Consider the following 22685-nt stretch of genomic DNA (forward strand, 5'->3'; position numbering starts at 1 on the left):
AGAGAGTTGAGAGAGTAAATATTTCCTACACTAGGAGGTGCTACAGGTAGGCATCTGTGTGGTACCAGAAATAGTGATGGTAGTTCCATGTGTTTGGGATGGGTCGGCAGAGCGTGGAAACCGGCAGGAGGTACGCTGACACTGCTGTTTTCCACATAGCCTGGGTGGCCTCACCTGGTAAACCTGTGTGCTGAGCCATGGTGAGGGACTCTGGGTGTGGGTTTGTTTTTGATTGCCCCATGGTATTTCAGAAGGCCTAGAGGGGCTCAGCCCTCATGGGTGAAGACAATTCATCTTTGCAGTGGAGCTGGGTCACAAGACCCCAAGAAAAATTCTTTCTGTAGCTTAGCTGATGGGAGCTACTTGATTAAACTGTGGTGAGCTGATGGCTTATGGTCATGAGCCTGAGCTGTGCTGTGTTCTGCAGTTGCAGATGAGGATACATTTTGACACTTATGAAACTGAAACCATCACCTTTTTGTAAGCTTAAGCTCAGGTAACCCAGCCTAAGCAATTGTATTGTCTGTCGTTTGTCCTCTTCCTCACCACAATAATGTTTAATCTGTCAATGTCAACCACACTTGACACAGGGACAGAGCCCACCTAACTATTCTGTGTCTACGAAATGTGGCAAAATTAATGATGGGGTAAAGAAAAGAGGTTCACATTAGTGCAAACAATGGACCTGCTTGTCTTCTCTGCTGGCCAGCCAACACCTCCTCCATGCCCACCTCCATGCCCAGTGGCCAAACAGCACATGGCTTGGAGCCAGTGACAGCACATAAGCTGAGGGTCCTTCTGGGACAACAGGAGGCACTGGAGAGAAAGTTGTCCACTGTGGTTATTGCAGTGGTGATGGAGGAAGGGCTAAGGAATCAGGACACAAAGCCATCAGAAACCAGGTTTCGCTAGTCTTGCTGATCCCAAGACTTGCTTTGTCTTCCCTTTTTTAGGTCTATGGAAAATCCTGCATCTGGTCTCTGGCCTAGCCATGGGATTTGCTTCAATAAAGCCGCAGATCATTTTCTACCTGGAAAGGTGCAGCTGGGAGGAAGGAGATGGGAGGGAGGGGAAGGGCCTGAGCTGGGCAGCTCTGTCCCTAGTGTGGGGTGCCTGGGGGGGACACACACACCTGCACATACCAGGGATGGTTTGGGATGGACAGAGGTCCAGGTGTGTGTGTGCCTGGGTGGGAGCATTGTCACCTTGGCCTTGCCATGCTGGTGTGGGGCACGGGCCAAGGGGATGCAGTTTGTTTCTTGGGGGTGTGATGAGCGTGGGGCGGGGGGAGCTGGGCTGCCTCTCTGCAGCCGGTGGGCACACGCTGTGCTGTTTCACAGCGGTGTGTGTTTGGTGAGGAGCTTTGGCTGTCTTAAGCACCTTTCGAATACATTTGGCACAGCTCATTGAATCCTTTAACAATCCGGCTCCTGTCTCCTCTCCTCTCTCTTCCACACAGCCAGCGCCTTTTTTCAAGAGCAATGACACAGGCTCCCTCCCGCCCGTGCCCCACACTCCTGTGGGCTCTGTCCCCAGCCCTCCTGCCCAGGCACTGTCCCCCCTCACTGCCCCATTTCACAGAGCCATCTCTGAAAAGAGGATTTTGTTGCTGGCAAGAGGTTCCTTGCTGGTGAGGATTTTCCAGAACTCAGCAATTCCCAGGCCCTACCCCTGCATGGAGAGAGCTAGTTAATGGGCCATTAACCAGAGGAAGGGGAACTCTCCAGTGGCTGCAAGCAACAGTAACAACAAAACAACCCAAAAACAACAAAGCATACCCGAGGAAAATGCACCAAACATCAGGAGGAGTTTCAGGGAGAGGAGGGGAAAAAAAAAAAAAAAAGAAAGAAAGGAAATCCAGAGAGATGTCATTGTAAAACCTTGGTTAAAAACCAAAGCCTTGGTAAAGTAATTGCCTTCTCTGGTGAAGAGGAGAGGGGTTTAGACTTGACTTACAGAGCCACAACAGCTTCTCTTCCCCCTGTCCTCTCAGCCCTGTCCCAAATCGCTTGCTCTGGGACTGGGGACACACCAGGAGGACAGTGAGGAATGGCGCCAGCATCTGTGCCCAGGGTAGCAGCCTGGCTCTGGGAAAGGTAAGAGGGTATGTAGGAAGGTGAGGGAAGGAGTGGACACAGGCTCAGGAAGGTGGGTAATGGGAGAGAAGGGTATGTTAGGGCTTGTGGGGTGATACTGGGTGAGCAGGGGGGCTGAGTGTGTGCAGACAGCAGCTATCCAGAGAGGTAATGAAGTGCAGGTGTTTGAAAATGAAGTAATGCAGGAGCAGGCATGGCACTTGCAGTAGCCACAATGTCCCTGAGCTAGCTTAGTGTCAATGGCTTGTAAATCTTTAATGGCCTACCCATTTAGTTGAGCTGTGCACCCAATATAGTAAAGCTCTTTGGGCAGGGAACGAGCACCCACTTGGGAATTAGACTTGTGTTGCTGTGCTGAGGTGCTTGTCTCACTAGCGGGTGCTGGGGAGAAGCTCTTTGGCAATATGTTTGTACAGTGCCTTGCACAGGAGAGCCCCACAGCGCCTGCAACCTCCCAGCACTGCTGCAACGCAAACAATGCAAATCATTCATTCCAGAACTGCATCCACAGTTTCACTGTTCTCATTGCAAATTCACTTGCTTTGCTCTCCAGCTAAATACTTTGCACCTGGAAACATGCACTTGAATGCCATTTTGGTGGTGCTTGCTGGTTGGAAATCAATATTAATTTACTTGTGCGTGTAAATACAGAAACGTATTTATAAGTTTCAGATCAGTTGCAAACACATGCAAATTTTGTACATAAATTCTTGCTCATTTATGTAATCTGTTCAGTAATATCATTAAAGAGAGCACATCTACTGCCTGACTAGAGTTACATTCGCAATGCGCTGAGATCAGCTGTGACTATTCACTTACCACACTCCCTTGCCCATGCAGCTCCCAGCAGTGGGTGATGCTCTGGCTCCAGGTATTTTCTGCTCTTTTCCTGTGATGTGCTGTTACTTTTTTTGAAGCTGTTTTGGTTTTTTTTTTTTTGTTTTTTGAGCAGAAGTAGGTTTGGTTAAGGATTTTGGGAACTCCGTGGTATGTGGCATAGGGAGGGGTATTGTGGTTTCTTTTGGATTAAACACCTGCTGCAAAGTCCCCTGTGACTGCAAATGCACTGGACTTGATCACATAGTTGGTTTCTTCCAGTCTTGTGTCCCTCCAGCTACAGATCACAAGAGTGGGAAATATTTACAATTCTACAAAAAAGAAACATGGTCAAGCAAGACATCATTAAAATACACTCTTAACAAGGTGTGGTGTGTGTATTTCTCAGAGTTGTCATTTGAGAACTGCCCACTAAATTACTGCTCAGAGAAGTAACTCTGAGTGAAAGGAAAAATCATCTGGTTAAACATATTGTATGTCAGTGCTGAGAAAATCATTAACATATATATGCTGTAGAGAAGAGAATTAGCCAGCTAAAGTCTATCAATAAAGAAATGCCACGTTTTTATGATGCTGGAATTAAAGAGACCTGATAGAAAAATACCAAACTAATTTTATTAAAAAATATAGTCTTGTCAAAGCTGTTTCCTTTCCAGGATAAATGAAACTCAGCCATATCAATATTACTGATTTAAAATTGTCATTTTAAAGCTCAATGCATTATTATTTGTAATTATTTAATAATTCCAGTAGATGTGAATTGGTCAAACCCCTGATTTCTTGGTAAGCCATTTTGACACTTGAAAATACTATGAAAGCAATCCTGAAAAAAGGCACCGAATTTTAAAGGCACAACAAAATATTCCTTAGTATTGCTACTTTTCACACCAAAATGTTTCTGAAAAAGACTTTTGGTTCAGTGAATAGCCCTGTATTAAAAGTTGTAAAATGAAGCACACAGGAATGAAGATTCTTCCTTGTATGTATCTAAGGTGGAAGAAAGTGTCGACTGTGTTGCAGTATTTGATAGGTAATATAGGGTTATAGCAGCTGACGGAGTTTTACCCCAGGGCAGAATTAAGGCTAAATATTCACTTTTGGCATTTTTATTTTGTGTTGCACAGGAGTCTGTATTGCATGAACATGAATTTTTGCATTTTTTCCTCAACTGTTTAAAAAAAGGAAAAATGAAGCAAAGACAAAACAGGAACAAATAAAATTCAAGAGAAGGTGTGTGCTGATGGTGATTGATTGCAAAAAAAGGGACTAACAGCTTCAACCAGTCTACAATAGGTTCAGATATTCAAGCATGTACGTATGTTAAATATTATGGGTGTTTGATTACTTAGCCCAAGGAGAGGTACCAACCCACCCTGCTTAGAGAAAGCTGGAGTTCTCTCTGCGTACCATGGTAGCTTCAAGATTGAGTTCACGATAATGTGTCTCTATATAGGGCATATTGGTATTAAAATAACTGTCTTGCAGATATGTTTTATTGTGCAGTGGATACATGAGATCTTTGTTGCGTACATGCTGGCTCAGTTTTTCTGAGCTGAGGACATGAATCGTCCTCCAAACTGCCATTAGTTTTGATGAGAACTGGGTGGCTATTTACTTAGATGTCTCAGCAGACGGGAGTAGATCACACTGGAAAACATTGCTGCAGAAGCACATACGCACCACAGGCAGGTTTTACATGCTGTCCTGTTGCTTTGGTCTGGAGGCAGAGGGAAACCAGCCCTTGGAAGGACAGGGGAGAGGCGTGGGGCGATCTTTGCCCACACACCACGTTGAGGCTGCAGAGCTCCTGCACATAGAATGGATGTGTGTCGGTTACACTCCATACACGCGTGCTTGTTAGTGGATAATCTGATGGTGCACGTTTGCTGTGGCTTGTGCAACTGAATGACTGCACACAGGGGGGCTGGGTATTAATTACACGCTTGAGAGATGTGTGTCTGTATGTGTAGCTGTGGTCCCGGGGAAGACCCTGAGTTTGTCGCGTACTCCTTGCATTTGTGCAGCTGTGGCATAGAGCCATGACCTGCTATCTGCACCCTCAATGGGTTTCGGAGACGTCACCTGGCAGCTTCTGTGTGGGGTGGTGCTACAGTGTGTGCAGGTAGGGTAGGTTTGCTGCCCACTGGGTGGGTTTTATAGACTCTGCGTGTGCTTTCCTGAGCACAGCTCTGAGACTACAGCCAGCCGCTGAACTCCAGTGGTAACAAACAGCCCCATTAATGCAGTGTCACAGATTTCATTAGGGCGTCAGTCCCAACCAATGTGGCCATAAATCAGGAAGATGGTACAAGGGCTTGCAGGCCCTGGTTTCAAGGGCCACATAGCCAGAGACTCATAACGCTCAAGAGGAAATGATCATGAATATTATTTAAAAAATCAGAAATGTATATTAGAAAATCTCTGAGCTTATCAGATGGAGTGAGGTTGGGTAATAGCTGTTATTTATACTGCTTGTGCAGAGTGATAAAGTGGTGCTTTATGACCTGTGGTTTATCACTTAGAATAAGAGTCATGTGACTCCATTAAGGTTCCTTCTGTAGAAATGAAAAAGGGTAAATTAATGTGTTTTTTTATTGTTAAATATTTGCACTCTCCTAAACCCAGTTTTTATTTTCTCTACTTAAGAAGTAGCGTACAAGCACAAATAAGTTTAAGTTTTGATTGATGGAGAGGTGGGGTGAAAACTCCCTTTATGTCAAAGGCTCTCTGGAGTGAGCCAGCCTCCCACCCGCTAATGTCTATCAGCGGGGCTGGGTTCAGAGAGGAGGGAAAGGCAACACAGTCAGTATGGTTACACCCGAAAAGCCGTTCCACTGGGCCTCTCCAACCCATTGTCTACTGGAGAAACATGCTGTAGTCCTGCTGCCGCCTCAGACCTCGTTGCTGCTCTGGGAAGAGAGAGGGGGATCTGTGGAGACCAAGGGTGGAAGCAACACTGGGTGGCCTGAGCAATGAGAAGGAAAAGCTGTTGGCTGAGACAAGATGCTCCCAGGAGAGCACAGGCTCTGCCTGAGCGAAGAGAAATTGGATTCCTCAATGATGTCTTGAAGTGAGCACTAGAAACTGTCCTTACAGATATCCATATGGGCCCTGCCATGGCAATGAGCTCCACGGAGAGCCATGGACAATCTGCCAGGACAATGCAGTTGCTGGAACCTGAACGGGAGAGCAAAATCACAGCAGTGTTATTCAAGAGGCTATACCATTGCTGTGGGCATATGCCTCACAAGACCTGTGAACTGCAGCTGCCAGGAAGGCAGTGGGCACACACAGAGCTGATGGGCAATGACTAGGTTCCCTGGGGCACAGGAAAGCACAAGGAGACCAGCAAACCCCAAGGAGTTGCTGGGCTGTCACAGGAGTCACACCCAGACTTCCCTTAGGGCTTTTGATTTTAGTCTGAGATGCTCACAGATGGGGTTTCAGGAGAGAAGCAAGACCGAGCTGCTCAGGAGGAAAGCATGATAGCAGGCAAATGCAGTCAAGGGCTTTGCTGAGTGACAGTGATGGACATGGTCCTCTGTCATCTCTGGTGACTCCTGTGTTCAAAGCTCTGCACCACCTACATGGTGCTTCAGGGCAACTGAAGGGTCTTTCAGCTTCCTACGGGCCTCCTTTAGCAAGGCGGTGAGTGTGGATCAGCAGAGGAGTGGAAGAAGAGTTAGGTTATTAACAGCACCTTTACAGCCCCAGCTTTATAAGATGAGAGCACACTGGGTAGCTAACTATGGGACTCTGCAGTAAAAAAGAAGATCCCCCAGAGTGGCACGAGCCCAATGTTTGGATTCATGTCTATGATGTGACTCGGTTTTCCTGCTTGTAAAGTGGGGTTTACCATGTTCACCTTCATCAGAACATATCTGGCAAGGATAATTTTAAAAATACCTGTGGAGATAAAAAGGACCACAAGTTTGCTAACATTTTTGATAAAATTTTCTCACATTTTCTCTCTCAAAATCCGAATCTTTTTGTGTTTTGAAGAACAAAAGTATTTTTCACTTCTCAGAACTAGAGGGAAAAAAAGTTTGAATAAGCTAAAAAAGAAAACAGGTGGAAATGTGTGAAAATTGCCAGCACATTCTTGCCATCTCTCTTCTCTTAGATTTTGAAAGAGTGAGTTTGAATACTTGGTGCTTGTTTTAAAATCCAAGTCTTTAAGAGTGTCTGCAGGGAGGGAGTTGCCTGGAAGTGTGAGAGGGACGGTGGACCAAGTATCACGGGCAGAGAGTAATCTCTGCCGTTTCCGGGAAGTACACTAAAGCAGGGTTTTGATTTGATGGCCTTCAGAAAGCCCCTTCATCCCTCCTCTTCCTTGTCCACATCTCCATGTTCAGGGATTTACCCCCCATACTGTGTGCTTGGTTTGTCCGTCTGCATGTTTGTATGCTGGCAGGACCTACAATCCCTGCAGGGCGGTCTGGTGCCCATGGCACTGGATGAGCTCACAACAAAGAGGTTGTCCTTGCTTGGCCAAGACCCAGGGCTCAGGGCAGGGCAGAAGCCACTGCCATGAAACAAAAGAAGGGAAGGGGAAAACAGTGACAGCTTGGGAAAAGAAAACAACAGACAAACCTGCAATAAAAAGAGGAAATTAACCAGATTTTTTTTTTCCCAATCTCTCGTTGGTTGTTTTGTCTCTAATGGTGAAGCCTTCTGAAGCTGGCAGTCAAGTCTGTAGCCTTAAGGACAGTTGCTCTTCCTTGGACTGAGTTACAGCTTGGGTTCCTGTTGTGTTAAGAGCAGAGTGCCTCAGAGTCACAGAACAGTTCTGGTTGGAAGATACCCTGGGAGGTGTCTAGGCTAGCCTCTGCCCAAAGCACAATCAACTCCCAAATCAAACACAGTAAGAAGCCGGTTTTCTGTCCAAGAGCAGGAGCAGTCTAAGCAGGCAGAGGGGGCTTCGAGGGCACACGCAAAGTCAATGGCATAACAGGCAGGAGGCTGGGGTCTCCATCTCTTTCTGGTCAGTAGATGCCAGCTCCCCAGAGGACTCTGCATTCAAACTCTCTGCCCTACAGCCAGATGTGCCCCTAGAGCTGTTCAGTCCATTTTGTTGTGCGTTCTGCCCAGCAGTAGGGGTGGCTTTTCTCTCCAGGTGAGGATTTGAGCATGGCTGGTGGCTTTCAGGTGACCTTGTCTGTAGGCAGAATTCAGCCTCATTTCTAGCTCTCTCAGCATATTGCCTGCATGTTCCTCATAGTCATTTCCCATCATGGCTACGTGCTAATTGTCTCTAGGGGAAGTGAGGAGAAGGCTTATTAATCTGTGTACTCAGGAAAGGTTGTAAATCACCGTGTGTTTCCAGCGATAAAATTGGCTAAATAAATTAAAACAAGCACTAATGACCCAAACAGAGCTCTGATGTAGTGGGAGTGGGCTGGGGCATATAACTGTGTTTGGGTATAGGGTACACCTCAATCATATACTTGCTTCTTCTGACAGCATCCTTGGATATCTCCAGCCATAGCCCTTCACCCCAGCCAGTGTGCCCCAGTGCATCACCAGTATTGCATGCTGCTCTCTCCCCTCTACTGCAGTGATGGCCAGAGCTTTTTAGCTCGATTTTTGTATTCCCTTTGCTTTTCAGTCCAGCAGAACTTGGAGTTAATTCATTCTTGTTCTCTGGCACTTCTCAATAAACCCAATGAACTTTTCTTTAATGCAGATATGCTAAACAGCATCAAAGCCAACAGAGATGTATATCCATTAACAACAGCACAGCTGTCCTTTTCTATATTAGTGTAAAAAGTCCGTTCAGAAAGATTTCACACAATAAATAAAAAGGCAGATTCTCAAACAGCCTGTCTGGTGATAAACAGCCAGGATGGAAAAGTCACCCCATAGTCCTGTTTTCCAACAACCTCTTTCATCTGGGAGGCCTGCGAAATCCTTCACTGACTATTCATCAAGTGCCACTGATGCCTGATCTAGCTCTAGAGAAGACGTTGGTACCAGACAGTTCTATGTTTTCTATGCAGTAAGCGTCCCTACTAGAAACCTTCTGAGAATATCCTCCAACATTTTCTGGGATGATTAAATACTACTCTGGTTTGTCTCACCATCCAGTTTCAGCCTCTTGATATTAGGCAGAAATGACTCATTTTATACCCACCAGTATAAGAGCTGCTTCTCAAACCAGCACCAGTCTGCTTCTCCTTAGGATAGCTCACCTGCTTGTGGATGTACCTTGCTGCCTTCCTTGGAGACCATAGCTCTCAAAAGAGATCATAAGGAAAGGAATTTCCTTAGTATGATCTTCACAGAGGATGCACTGAATCAGTGTATCCCTCAGTCCATGTAAGCTCACCAAGTTTCTGCTTTTCTCCCAGAAGATGTGGGTCTCTGGGCTTTCCCTTGCCAGCAGAGGCTGAAGGAATGCTTCTGCTGCAGATGGCCACCACTGCTGGGATGTGCACAAAAGTCAACAGCAGAACGGTGCAAAGGTGAGGAAGGTGAGGTGCTGCCATGTCAAGTCAGGGTTGTCAGCAAAGGCTCCTGCTCCACAGTACACTCTCCAGGCTCCCAGGTTTCCTGTTCCCAGGATCAGTTCAGGCAAAATCCTTCTCTTGTTTCCTCCTGGGTAGATTTGGTGCTTCTAGACATCACAGACAAAGAGTCACTGGATCCAAGGGTGGCAGTGCTTGTGCTCTTTTGTCTGCCTGGCCAGAATCACAGATCCAGGAGCTGAGTCCAGCAGCATAACTAGGCATCGATTCAAAATGCGTGCAAGGAGCTCACTAAACCATGGGTGCCTCTGTTTACCACGCAGGAGGAGGAGAGCTCCAGCTGTCCACCAGCCTCAAGCTGGACTCAGTCAGCACCTCAAAAATAACATAATTTGTCTTGTATCAGTTGCCTGAGTCCTGTGGGCCCAAACTCTCTGGTCTGTATTTGTATCTTATAAATATAAGAACTGCTAATAGTGTTTTTAAAGTGGTCCAAACAACCAATTATGTCTTTCTTTCATTTATACCTTCTGTGCAAAGCATACAAATGGATGGCACCAGCCCAACTGAGCTCAGAAGTCTGAAAAGCATTTATTTCACTTGGTATGACCACTGCACCAGCCCATGGCAGACACCAGCTCAGTCTCTTGGGCCTCCTTAGAGCTCTTTTCTATGTTTCCATATAGCAAGTGAGTTCACAATTTGTTCTTGGAAACATAAAACTCTTTGTAAACAATTGTCCCCTTTGGATTTTTTTCCATATCCTTTACTCAAAATATTTTCTTTTCATTCACTGTATTTAATGTTTTAATTTTTGCCTACTTGTCATTCTTGCCCCTTTTCCTAATTCCAGCCATTTTCAAAATCAGTAGTGCTGAAGGACGGTACAGAGAAACAGTAGTGATTATCCCCCTAAAAAAAAAAACCAAACCATTCAGAAAGCCAGGAAACGAAATCAACAAGGAGAGCTTTGAGCTCTCTGCTGTGCTCAGAAAATTGTTGATTCCTTTTGCACCAAGAGCTGGGCCTGATTCTTCTCCGGCAGAGTGCAGCCAAGAATTACAAAGCGAGTCAACAGACAGTGGAACTGAGTTCATCTGAAGAGTAGCCAGAAAAAGCCTCAGGCTATGTTCGAGGTGTCCATTTTTAGAAGGAAATTTGCTTAGGCAGAGGAATACCAGCATATTCAGGGTGAGTGACTCTCTGTGTGTGCATGTGTGTTTTGGATCTCAGCACAAGGAAGGGGTGTCTTGCCACCCCCAGGGGTCGGGAATAGTGCATGCATGGGGAGGACCTATTATATTATTTTTCTTCCACCTTAATGAACTCCTCTCATGTCCACCTCTGATCAGTGGAGTATGACAGAGGGTGATTGAAGGCCAGTCTCCCAGGAAATGAAGTTTGTTCACACAGCCCAAGTATGCTGGCCCTACTGCTGCCTGCCTCTGATTTATAGGACCGAAAATTCCTTCCTCCGGTAACAATAACGCTCTTAAACTCCAGACCCCTCTCCCTCACAGAACCTCCAGACAGGGCAGCCCGAGCCCAGGAGAGACGGGAGGCACCCAGCAAATATATCCATCAACACAACTCGGGTTTCAAAGGAATACGAGACCCCACAGGGTTAGGCTTACAAAGGTGGGGAGCGGAGGAGTCCGGCCACCACCCTGCAGCACCTCCTCCTGGGAAGGGGCAGCAGCAGGAGTGACTATGCCCCAGGGAGGGGCAGGAGCCACAGCATCTCCTATGAGCCAGATGGCACAGAGAGCCCAGGGTGGTGCTTTCTGGGCCCTCTGGCTGATGCTCAGTTCTGGGGCTGGGAACGAGTCTGCTCTGAGGTCTCCTAATGTCAAAGGTTTCTTCCTGCAATGTCTCCTCTGCGATGGGGCTGCTGGCTAGGGAGCAGTCCCAATGCTTTGTCTCTCTTTGTGTTGTGCTTGGTTTTGACGGGACATTTCCTGTGAGCTCAGTCTGTTTTGTAGCACTTAAAGGCAGCAGCGGATGGCTGTGACTGCTGGTTCTGCAGCACCATGGCTCCTGCACGGCATGAGGCTCATGCTGAGAGAGGCCATCAGGGGGAAAGTGGCCACACCTGCCCACTACATCTCAGGAAACATCCTCACCAGAGCATGGTGGGGCCCTGAGGTGCGGCATACAACAAGGTGTCTAAGAGTGCAAGGCATGCTGGCATGGCACTGGAGGCTTTGTCCGTACTGTCTAGTGGGGCTGGTTGGTGGCACGTGCCATGGCCAGGCACTGCCAGAAAAACTGAACCACTTCCCAGCCAGGGAGCCTGTAGCTAATTAAACAGTACTGATGATTTGGGGGCACGTTGTTTCCAGGCTTTGTTTTATTTAGTGACATAGACATGGACATACAGTGTGGGTATTAGGGCAGCCTGTGAGCTGGCAAGACCTGCACACATGCACACGCATGCACATTTTTGTAGTTGGGGCCCCATGTTCGAGCTTAATATTACTGTCAGAGTTTTGGGTCAAGGGGGAGAAAAAGAGCTTGAGCCCTTTTGCACAGGACAGTTGTGGTTGCCAAATTGCAAGGCAAGTCCTGGCAAGAAACAAGTTCATTCTGTAACTTTTTTTTTTTATCATTTACTTATTAACGGCTCTTTCTGGCTCTCACCTGAAGCTGCTGACCTGTTCCTCCTAGACAGGGCAATTAGCAGGGAGACAATGATCTGCAGAGGGCAAGGAGCAGCCTGTGCTAGGGTGGGGGTGGAGGTGGGGACGGACTGCAGGAGGACTAGGGTCACAGAGGAAAGAGCTATTTATGGCCCCAAGAGGGAGGATTCAGTAAAAGGCCATCTAGCTTGACTTGACTTCCTCTTGACCTATCCCTTCTGGGAGATACTGGTGTACCTCCCTGCCCCCATGGGCTTCCAGTGTCCCCAGTGGCTGGGTACAGGGATAGACTGGTGAAGGTGGCAGTGAGCAGAGGAGAATGTGGTGGGCCATATGCCAGCTCCATTAAACCTGTGAGGTGGTATTTTAAGTGGGAAGGAAGAGATCTTGCCAAGATCTTGTAGTCTTCACCACCACTAGCCCCAGTAACTGCTCCTGGACAGACAGACAGGAAAGCTCTTCGTTCTGCCCATTGGAAAGGCTGAGCTTCACCTCCCAGTTTTTGCTGTGGTTATTTCAACAGAAGGTCTGTGAGACACTAACTTTGTGTTCATGCTGGTAGCTAGCACAGAAGGCTCTGATCTCTATCTCACAGTCTCCTGTGCTAACTGCAGTGCAAGTAATTGCTTGACAAAGAGCGCAAGTCTGGCTTATACACGTGTATCTGACCTTCACATCTGGGGCAGCCCCTTGACGTCCTGCTACAAACGCTGTTTCGGAACATACCCCTTGTAAGTTATGAGTCTTTGCATATTTGTGTCCTTCAGACCACCTTCCCTTCTTTGCTGGAACCTGCTGAGACTGGTCACAGCCATGGAGGGCTTCCCAGGCTGACACCTCGGCAAGAAATGAGCTTCGTGCTGTAACTGAGTGACAATGTATGCGAAGAACCCTTCCTCTAAATAACTGCTTGCAGAGAGAAGGGTTAAAGGCATGATATTAAGTTAGATAACCATGTTAAATTGCATATAAAAAAGGAAGTTTCTAATTCCTAATATACTTTTGATGAAAAATTGACCTTTTTTAAAATGAAAAGCATTTTTATGGAGCAATCCTGTGAGATGCCAAATGTTTTGGCCCTGATCTAGCTAGATATTTAACCACGCACTTCATTTCTTAAGCTGCTCATGTGCTTAAATATTTTGCTGGATCAAGTCCAGAGCTCTCAGCATTCTGTATGGTGTCAAAGGACCAGGTCTGTGTTTGCAGCAGCGCTGCTGAACTCAGCCTATAATGATTTCAACCATCACACAGAAAGCATTTTCTGTTAATGTACTATCCAACAGAAAACTTGAACAAATTTCCTTGGGATTTCTCTTTGACATGTATTTTCTGATGGTATTCTAGCAGACAGGTTTACTAGCCAGAGTATTTGTGAAACAAGGTGCTTGTAAGTAAAATTTAGTGGGAGCTAAAGGAAAATTAATTTGTTCAAAAAATTCCAGTATTATGACCCAAGATCTGATTTTAAAAGTCACTGAAGTCCCACAGGGAAAGAAATGGAGTGCGTGGCCACTCCATCCCATCAAAGTTGACCAAGATAGTTTGAATCATTCACAGAAATTATTTAGAAAATAATTTCAAACAACAGATGGGGAGGAATTATCAGCTGATGGCAGACAACCGGTGAGCAAAGAGACCAAGTTCTTGAGCAAAGTAGTTCTCTGCAGATGGCTGGGTTCAATAAGAAAGGATAAAAAATGAACCTGACAAGTAACAAAAAGTGGACTACCTGAGTTTCATTGGTCCTACTGAAGGGGCTACAAAGAACAAGAAAGAAACAGCACTAGGTGTGAAAAGGTGAGTCTGATTTCTAATCTTGTGTGTTGTAATTACGGTGTTAAATGTGCAAGTGCAAAGTGAATGGATGAGATGGCATAACTAGAAAGAATTTGTGGAAGAGAGCTGAGCAGAAACAGGCTCTGTCAAAGCCAAAAAGGATGCATGCCAACGTTGTTTCTCTTGGCATAGGTCAAAAAGCAGACTGTGTGACAAGAGAGAAATTGGAGAAGACTGAGATAATGCCCAATTAGATCATGCAGTTCACCTCCCTGGGGCCTGTGACAGACTGGTAAGGAATTTTTCTGCTGGGGAGGGAAAAAAGAAGTCGTCAGAAATTTTAAAAACTTTTTTTCTTTCCTCCCCCCCCCCCCCGCAAACTTAACTCAAAACAAAACCCCACTGAAAAACGTCATTTCCAGCTTACTATGTTCACTCTCTGCTGCCTATCTTACAAGAAAAAAATTCAGATACCGGCTGTGAAAATGCTCAGTAAGTCAATGCTCCAGTTTCCTGCTACAACAAAATTTTGGGAAGACCTAATTGTGCCTTTTGTTATCGCTGAAATCCTTCTAAGTCACATGTAATCCTGAGCCCCATTGCATCAGAGCATCACAGGTGTGGTGTTCAGAGCCTGACTCACTGGTGCCTGGGTTAGCTCAAGCCATTCGCCCCACAAATATGAGTTGCTTCATTCTTGTGGTTCCTTTTTGTACATGTTGTTACGACTACCAGGAACTCTTGCAGCTCCGGAGGGAGGCTGAGCACCTCTGTAGTTGCTTTCAAGTGGACTGTGAGCCTGCCTCAATTCTGAGAAGGCTTTGGGGAATTATTATAATTCTCCTGGGCCCAGAAGTCATGATGCTTAGGTTACATCTAACTGAGAGCCTGACTGGCTGGGCTAAATTTGGCAAGAGGCTTCTGTATGTAGACAGTAGGAGGGATGGGAGTAGCATCTGAGCATGTGCCGAATTTAGTCTGTGGTGAGGCTCTACTGCGAGTTGGTATTAGGGCCAAGAACAACACAGTGATTCCCCAAGCTCTGTGCTACCTATTGTACCACAACATCTGCTCAGGCTCTTCTGGCACCAAACTATTCCCTGTGGTCTTTTTCCTCAGTGCAATCTTCAAAAGCTTTAAATAGTGAAGATTCCTAGTGGGTTTCTCTGCCAGGAAGTTTCTCCCTTAATTTTATTCTGCTTCATTTTTATCTTATCTTTAGAGAGAAGTCTCTGCTGTTATCCTACCATCCAACCTAATCCTGTTTTTGTTATTATCTTCCACCTAAACTTCCCAGGTTTGTCTCCATCTTTAGCAATGTTTTTAATGCTCCTGGGACCTGGGACTGAAATTCTGTTCTGTGATGTACTGGTGGGGATGTAAATCCAGTTTACCCGACAGTGACAATCAGATTTATGATTTATTTTGGAAAATGTTGACTCTGAAGTATTTTCTCAGCATTACCATATTTCCTTATTGCCCTGTGTAATAGGGTGAGTTGAAGACACCTGCTGCAGGGAGGGATTGGCTTGTACATGCGTGGATCTCCCTTCAGAAGAGGAGCAGTCCTGCTCTTTGTTGCACTCTATCGGGCTAACAAGTACTGGCACCAGTAGTTGTAGCTACAGAAAGACTGGTGGATTTGAACCTGAGCTGGTCAGACTTTAGATAGTATGTGCAATTGTAGGGAAAATGCTGGGGTTTGTGACTGCATCTTCAGGACAGAAGGAAGCAGGAGAGGCGCAAAATCACCCCAAGGCAGGCAGCGTTGCAGATTTGTTAGGAGGTGGTTGCAGCTGACTGATCTCTGCCTCATCCCTCCAGCTAAGTGTTGAGGAGAGCTCCCTGGGAGTGGGAACAGCCACCCTCTGGGCTGGAGACCTCGGTCCCTCCCACACGTGTGGGACCAGAGGGGTGGATGGCAGAGGGGGCTGCTCTGACATTTCCTCTCCCAGCAAGGAGGGACGCTGTCCTTGCGAGGCTGTCGAAGGCAGACTCAGCCCTGCGTGACCAACTACAACTGCCGCTCCTGTGTCCTTTCCCCCTGGGTGCTGCGCTCATTAGCTGTGAGGCCTTAGTTTTATGGGAACCCTCCCACCCGGCTTCCTCCTGGCTTAATGACAGGCCCATTAAAGAGAAGCCAATAAAGCCACAGTGCAAGAACAGCACGAGGGCCGGCTGCCTGCCCGTCTTCTTCATGTGCGAGCCAGGTCTGGGGGCAGGAGGAGGCAGAGACACCCCTGAGTTACGCAGAGGTGACCCCTGAGAGCGGGGAGAGCCCGCAGCTTGCGGGCCAGTTTTTGGGCTCTGCTTTTGGGCTCCCTTGCATAAACTTTTCCCAGTGCAGGGTTGGGGTTTTTTTGTGGGGTTTTGTTTTGTTTTTTTTTTAATCTCTGAGGAGGGAGGAACAAGGTCTTTTAATGAGGGGAGGATTAACAGGCCATAAGACTCAGCCCTGAAAGAGCCGTCGGTCTGTGGGGCCGCTCAGCAGGATGCAGGGTAATTGGATTGGATCCCGAAGAGCACCTTGAATCGGTTCTGAGGCAGCCACGGAGGGTTGCTCCGGAGGGGGCCGGGGGCCAGGGAGGAGGGGAGCGTGTGGCTCTTTAGAGAAGCCAGAGCCAAGATGGGGGATCAGCCGGCTCATTAAGGGATTAGAGTGTTTGTTCTTCTCAAGACTTTTGTTGCTAAAACACTTTGCGCAGCATTTTCTGGAGCCTGGGGAGCTTAAAGAGCTTGTCAGAGCCCTGCTCTTGTCACCACACAGGAGCAGAGACACTCTTTTCCTCTTCCTGCCGATGCCAACAGCAGCTATTGCTAGCAACAGCTCCGCTCTCCCAGCCTGTCCCATCTCTGGTCATAGTGTTTCTGTCTCCTGTGGTTTTGACGTAAAGGGGAAGGATGACAAATAGGATGAAGCAAAAGCAGCACATCAGGAGGGAGTCCTTTGACAGTGAGGGACACTCTAACTTGAGGTTTTTCCTTAGTATTTGTTGTATGGAAAATGAAGGACTTCGCATGTTCTGTGGTGCTCTCTGCAACCTTTTACCTCCCCATGGGCTCTGTGCTTGGTCTCCAGCACTTGTGGTAGCAAGTTTGGGGAACAAACTATTCTAATTTGTGTATTTGGCCTTCATGTGAATGTTGTGGCTAGAAATTATTACATAGACTAATTTGTCTACCAGCATCATCTGAAATGAGCTGGCTATTGAGATGCAGTGCCAGAAGAGGCTGGACAGTGAAGGAATGGTGCAGTGAGACCTTGCCTGAGAGCACGGCTAGCCAAGAAGCTTGGTTCTCCTCTGGACCATGGGGAGAAGCTAAAAGCTCTAAAGTCCAAATCAAGAAGAGCTCAGATAGCAATGTGGGCTATTAGGAGAAGATGTCAATGGCATATGTGGATAAAGGTCTATTGTCATCAGTTCATCCATCCTCATGGCCCACATGGAGACTTCTCACCTGACTATCCTTTACCTGAGCTGCCCTGAGGCATGTGGCTCTAAGCATGGACAAACCCTGCCCTGACTGGCCAGGGGTGGAAATCTGGAGCAACTGGCAGAGCAAAGGCCAGGGGAGGTGGTAGAGGAGTTAAGCAGTACTGGGGATTGTCCCATTTTATGTGCCCTCTTTCCCCATCATCACTATGGGATTGGTGAGTGAGCACCAACAATTTCCCACACGGGTAGCAACACTTGTGGCACAAGAGCAATGCCGTGGGAGCTCTCCATCCTGTCTGTAGGGTGGGTACATTGGTGTGACATGAGAGGGAGGGAGTTCTCCTGGGACTTCCTTACAAGGACCCTCAGAGGCTGAGCTCACTGGGTTTGGAGGTTCACCCCTGTGTCCTGCCAGCGGGACTCTGGCTGGTGAACGCAGAGTTCATACCCGGAGCCTCAGCCCCGAGCTGGGTGGCTGCAGGCTGACTCACCACCTTTCCGTGCAGAGCAGGAGGTGGCCCCTTTCCCTGCAGGGCTGCAGGCACAGGGAGTTTGGGGTGAATTTGTCCTCCACCTTTAAAGAAGTCTGGGGGCTGGGCAAGGGGGATTTAATCGGTTGTGTGGAGCAGCAAATGGAAGGGAGTCCAGCAGGACCTCTCCAGCTCCCAGTGTAAGTTGCACTCCCACCTCCTGTCTCTGCTGGGCAGGAGTTTCAGCTGGGAAGTGTGTAGATGGGGGGAAGCAGGCGACAGACAGGCAAGCGGGGGGGGGGGGGGGGGAAGAGGGTTACAGGGAAAATAAATGAGACTCCCCTGAAATTAATTGTTTGAAGGGAGTGCCCCACTCGGCTGTGAATTCTGAAATGATTATTGGATTTGCAGGCAGACGAGGAACAGAACAGGTCGGGTGCACGATTAATATCTTATTGATAGCGGATTAAGAGAGCGAAATCAAATCTTTAACTGAGTGGAGATGCAGTTTATCAATTTGTCACAAAAAATGTAGCAATCAGAAGTGGAGAACATCAGGGGCGGCTTGTGGATCGATCCATGTCAGTGCCTCACAGCATGGCTCCGCAAGGAGGCTGGCTCCCCTCCAGGGGCCCAGAGAGGTGGAGGAGACCAGCTTGGTGCTGGCCATGCCAAGAAGGGCCTGGGGACAGCTGGATCTCTGGGTGCAGGGGCACCACCAGGAGAGCTGCAGGCAGGCAATGTCATGCTCCCATGGATGCGGAACAGCAGTGCTCTGGTGTGGGGTGAAGCAAAGCAGTGGTGCCTACGGACCACTGGCTTTCCAAGATGGTGGCAGTAGGAAATGTGAAGGCTCAACCCTTAGTATGGCAGTAGATGGGCTTGCACCCAGCCAGAACTTCCAGGCTCCAGGGCAGGGTGGGGAACCTGCTAAATAAACTTTTCAAATTACTTCAGGTGCAGCTGAATGGTATTTAGTGAGGAAAAAGCTCACATGCTATTGGGCTATATAATGCTAAACCTGTGGGTATTGCCTAGCTTGCTGGCTGTCCTATGCCTGTTGGAGATCTGATGTGTTGTTAACATCTGGATGTTAGTGCTTCTGAATTCTGTTTACAGCTCTGCTGTTTTAGTCCAGCTGGTGAGAGTTTTCCTCTGAGGAGCTTGGCATCAATGTGTGTTCTGTTTTTTGGAAGACCAGTTTGTTGACCAGCTCCTCAGCCTTGATCTGTCAGTATTCATTTCTCATGCATGGAAGGTATTTGCAGCTATTGAAAACGTCTTGATAGCTGGGCAAAAAGGCAGGAACTCTACCAAAAATATCCAGGTTAGAAAACAGTCCTTTCCGCATCTTGAGGCGGTACTGTGACATGAAACCCCTTCTGCCAGCTCTAAAGAGTGTATTGGCTGTTTGGGGTCTTCTCAAAAAACCTGATCTCCTAGTTGAAAATCTCAGGTTTCTCAGTTAGAAAACAAAAATCACTTCTAGTCCATGTGGCTGTGAGCTTTTTCAAAGTAACCCCTAAAAACAGAGGGCAAAGGAAGAAGAGCCCAGAGTCATATAGCTGGCAGTATTTGTTTCTATGAGATCAAACTTTTGATTTGCAGCCCTCCCTTATAGATTTTTGTTGTGAATGTTTGGTTTTAGCAAACAGGGAAAATAAACCCAAGGCAAATGTTTAATGAGCACCTCTTTCAGAGCAGGCACTGTAAGCAGCTGTGATGTCTCTGTAGCAGAGCCTGGCATCAGGCTTCAGTCACCAGTTGGACTCCAGCATTTTTTATTTTTTATTGCTAACGTAAAACTTCCTGCTATTCCAACAGATGGGGGACGGCCTGTAGAAGCCAGCAGCCTCCTTGGTGGGCTGTGGAATCAACAGGAGTCTGATAGCAATTTCCCTTCTCTTAAGGCCTTGCAGAGCTGTTCAGTCCCTTGGGCCTTTGCAAAAGATGTTGTGCACCTAGGTGAGGCGTGTGATGGTGGAAAGGCTGTTCATACTGAAGGCAGTCTCTCATGTCAGCACTGCTAGTTTAGAAGGCAATTACATTCTTGCTAGGGTGGTTGGGTTTCCACATGAGGCCTCCTGGCTGTTTGCAGTTGTTCTCAGGGTCCTGGAGCGCAATGGGGGCCTCTGGGGCTTGGGGGTCGTACAGGTGAGAAAGGGGCCCCAGCTGGAAGCCCTTGAAAGCTGGATAGAGAAGACAGGGGGAATAAAAATCAAAGATGAGTTGGCTAACCCATGGCCTTGGTTTGCTGCCTGCTGCTCACTCCTCTATACCATGCTGTTTTTTTCCCCACCAGCACATCAGAGCCTGTGAGGGGCTTTGACTCCTGCCAGGTTTTTGGAGTGCTCTGAGAGCTGGTGAGGGGCACCATGCTGCTGTAAGGGCTACGAGCAGTGTGATGGAGGGTCTGGGAGCTGATGAATCCTTGAGCTTGATAACATGGCCAGCTAAATCAGGTGATGTGGTTTGTTCTGCATTGGCACAGGCACATAAGGTTGTGTGTCAGCCTGGTTTTAGCTGGTGTTAGCTGAGACTGGTGCACGCTCACTGCAAGGATATGAGATCTTGGGGTTTGTTAGGGCGCAGACCCCAAAGAGGAGGGAAACAAAAGGTATCATATGGAGGTGCAGGTGTACACTGAGATGCCCTCTGCATGGACTGATTCATGATGGAGACCATGAGGTGGACAAAACTGTTGGCCATCACCTTTGTGTTTACAGGGGGAGCCAAACAGGACAGGGTTGGGGAGGAATTCATGACCCTACCACCTGCCCTTGTCTTCATGTGTGACCTTCCTCTGCCCCTGGCTCTTTCACTGATCCCACCTGAGGTCTCATACAGCTCCCTGTACCCCTCTCTCTCCCTTTGCTAGGCAAGCAAAGGCTGGTGCATTTCTGAGCTGCCTTGCTCTTTAGATGGAGAAGACCATGTGGCCCTGGTGCAGCCACTGATTTAACCTGGGGGTTCCTGTTTCACCTGAAGCACATGGTGGTCTTCTCCCTTGTTTTTACAGAACCCACTTTGGGACATGTAATAGGGTGGCCTCTGCTAAGGCTCGAGTCTGATGTTGCTCAAGTCCAGAGGAAAGAGACCAGAGCTAGGATATACTCCTATAGCCATGAGCTTCCCCATGCTGCATGTCCCCAACTGGGAGTGCATGGGGCATCACAGTGAAGCCTTGGGAGGTTCTTAGAAAGCAAAGCATGTGTGGCAGGGGAGAAAAATGTGAATTTGAAAAAAGAAAGGGTCTAAAGAGAAGGACACAGTGCTGAAGATGTGGGGGGAGAAGGCAAAGAGGCAGGAGATGGGGAGGGGGCCCTTGAGATGACACTTTGCTGCTCTTTCTGTACACTATTGCGTAAAGATGTTGAAAGCCATGGAGAGCCTTTGTTTTGGAAAGAGCCTTGAATTAATTGTGATGTACAGGCTACCCTTCGACAAGCTCTGTGCTTCTCATTCGTTTTTCCCCCAGCCTTTCATAGCATCGAACCCCAGAAAGAGCAAGGCTGGGCAGCCTCCCTCCACCCTGTTCCTGCTGCACCTCTGACACCCGCAGTGGAAGGCAGACCCCTTCCTGGACCCCCCCGCACCATTGGGTGCCCTCACAGAGGGGGATGCCACAGGGCTGGCACCCCCCACCCAGCCCAGGCCTCCCTCTGCCACGTCCCACCCAAGGCCATGGGGAGGACTGGGGTGTGTTGACGCACCCTTGAGGGCCAGGCCACTCGTGGCTGTCATATGAGCGGTGTGGCCTTTCCCAGCACCGGGCTTGGGGGGCTAATTAGCACATTCAGGGGCACTGCTGGAGTGGAAAGGCGCTTGTCTGGCGACGGGGAGTTGGGAGGTGACCTGGGGGGCTGGCGCTCCCCGCTCTTCTCCTCCTCGTTCTGCCACGCCACTGGCCAGGGCGAAGGGAGGCAGCTGCTGGGGAGGGTGGGAGGAAGGGGAGCAAGAACAGGAAAGGCCACCATCGCCTCTTGGCGCAGGCAGTGGCTCAGCTAATTTGCAGGGGATGGCGTCCGGTGGTGGCAGGAGTGTGGGCAGCCGGAGAGGCCAGGTCAGCCAGGCACTGCCGTGCAGGGCGCTGCACTGTGCCGGCGGGCGAGGGGTGCTGCGGGGCCCTCTCCTTTCACTGCCTCCTGGTTCTGCTCCACAGACCCTCCCTTTGTCAGCCCTCTGAATAGGAGCCCTGCCTGCTCGCGGCCCCGCTTTTAATTAGGGCTTCCGCTGCCCGCGCCTGCCCCTCCGTTGCCGCCCGGCCCCCCTCTGCCTGTCCCCCCACTGCTTTTAAATTCTTTTACACAATTTAGCGCTCACTCTCGCTTGCCCTGGCTGCTGGCCGGGACAGGAGAAAGGCGAAGATAAGCCAGCCAGAGCACCAGCAGCCTGGCACGTCCGGATCTCAGCCAGAGGGGCAGGCACGGGGCTGTCCCGCCGCTGCCAGCCCAGGACAAAGTGAACATGTCCTGCCTGGCATGCCACCATCCCCCAGGCTGCGGGCCTGTGGGGCTCGGCCACCTTTGTAAGGGTTCTTCCAGGGAGGATGCTCACAGCTTAAGACTACTGTCTTGGTTTTACCCCAGCTGGCAGCTGAGCACACGCAGCCGCTCGTTCACTTCAAGAGATGTTTCCATGCGATGGACCACTGAGAGTTGGGACTCTGGGGCATGATGCTCTGCATGGACCCTTCAGTCTGCACGCCCTGCCACATGTGGGCAGAGAGGAGATTGAACGTGCTGGGGTCCTTGTACCAACTGCTGCCCCATCTGCTGCTGGATGGGTTTGTGGGTGACCGTAAAGCTTCTGTGGGGGAGAAACCTCTGCGGCGTGGGAGAGGGTTAAGGGATGGACAGAAGTTCCTCTGTGTTGTAACTCCCCCTCTGCTTTCCTCTATCAGCAACTGTTGGCAGGTGGGAGTCTCAGGTCAGCCATGCACCATGAGCATGGGGCTGGA

General features: G+C 48.6%; 1 long non-coding RNA gene across 1 annotated transcript in view; it reads left to right on the forward strand.

Moving 5' to 3' along the window:
- The first annotated feature begins 10569 nt into the window (after window positions 1-10569).
- Window positions 10570-22685, forward strand: part of LOC142602609 (uncharacterized) — a 47520-nt gene continuing 35404 nt past the window's right edge. The window contains exons 1-2 of the long non-coding RNA XR_012836359.1: window positions 10570-10591; window positions 14011-14110. This is a non-coding gene — a long non-coding RNA (uncharacterized LOC142602609). The remainder of the gene's footprint in view (window positions 10592-14010; window positions 14111-22685) is intronic.

This window comes from Balearica regulorum, chromosome 7, assembly GCF_011004875.1.
Source record: "Balearica regulorum gibbericeps isolate bBalReg1 chromosome 7, bBalReg1.pri, whole genome shotgun sequence".
NCBI classification, from domain to species: Eukaryota; Metazoa; Chordata; class Aves; order Gruiformes; family Gruidae; genus Balearica; species Balearica regulorum.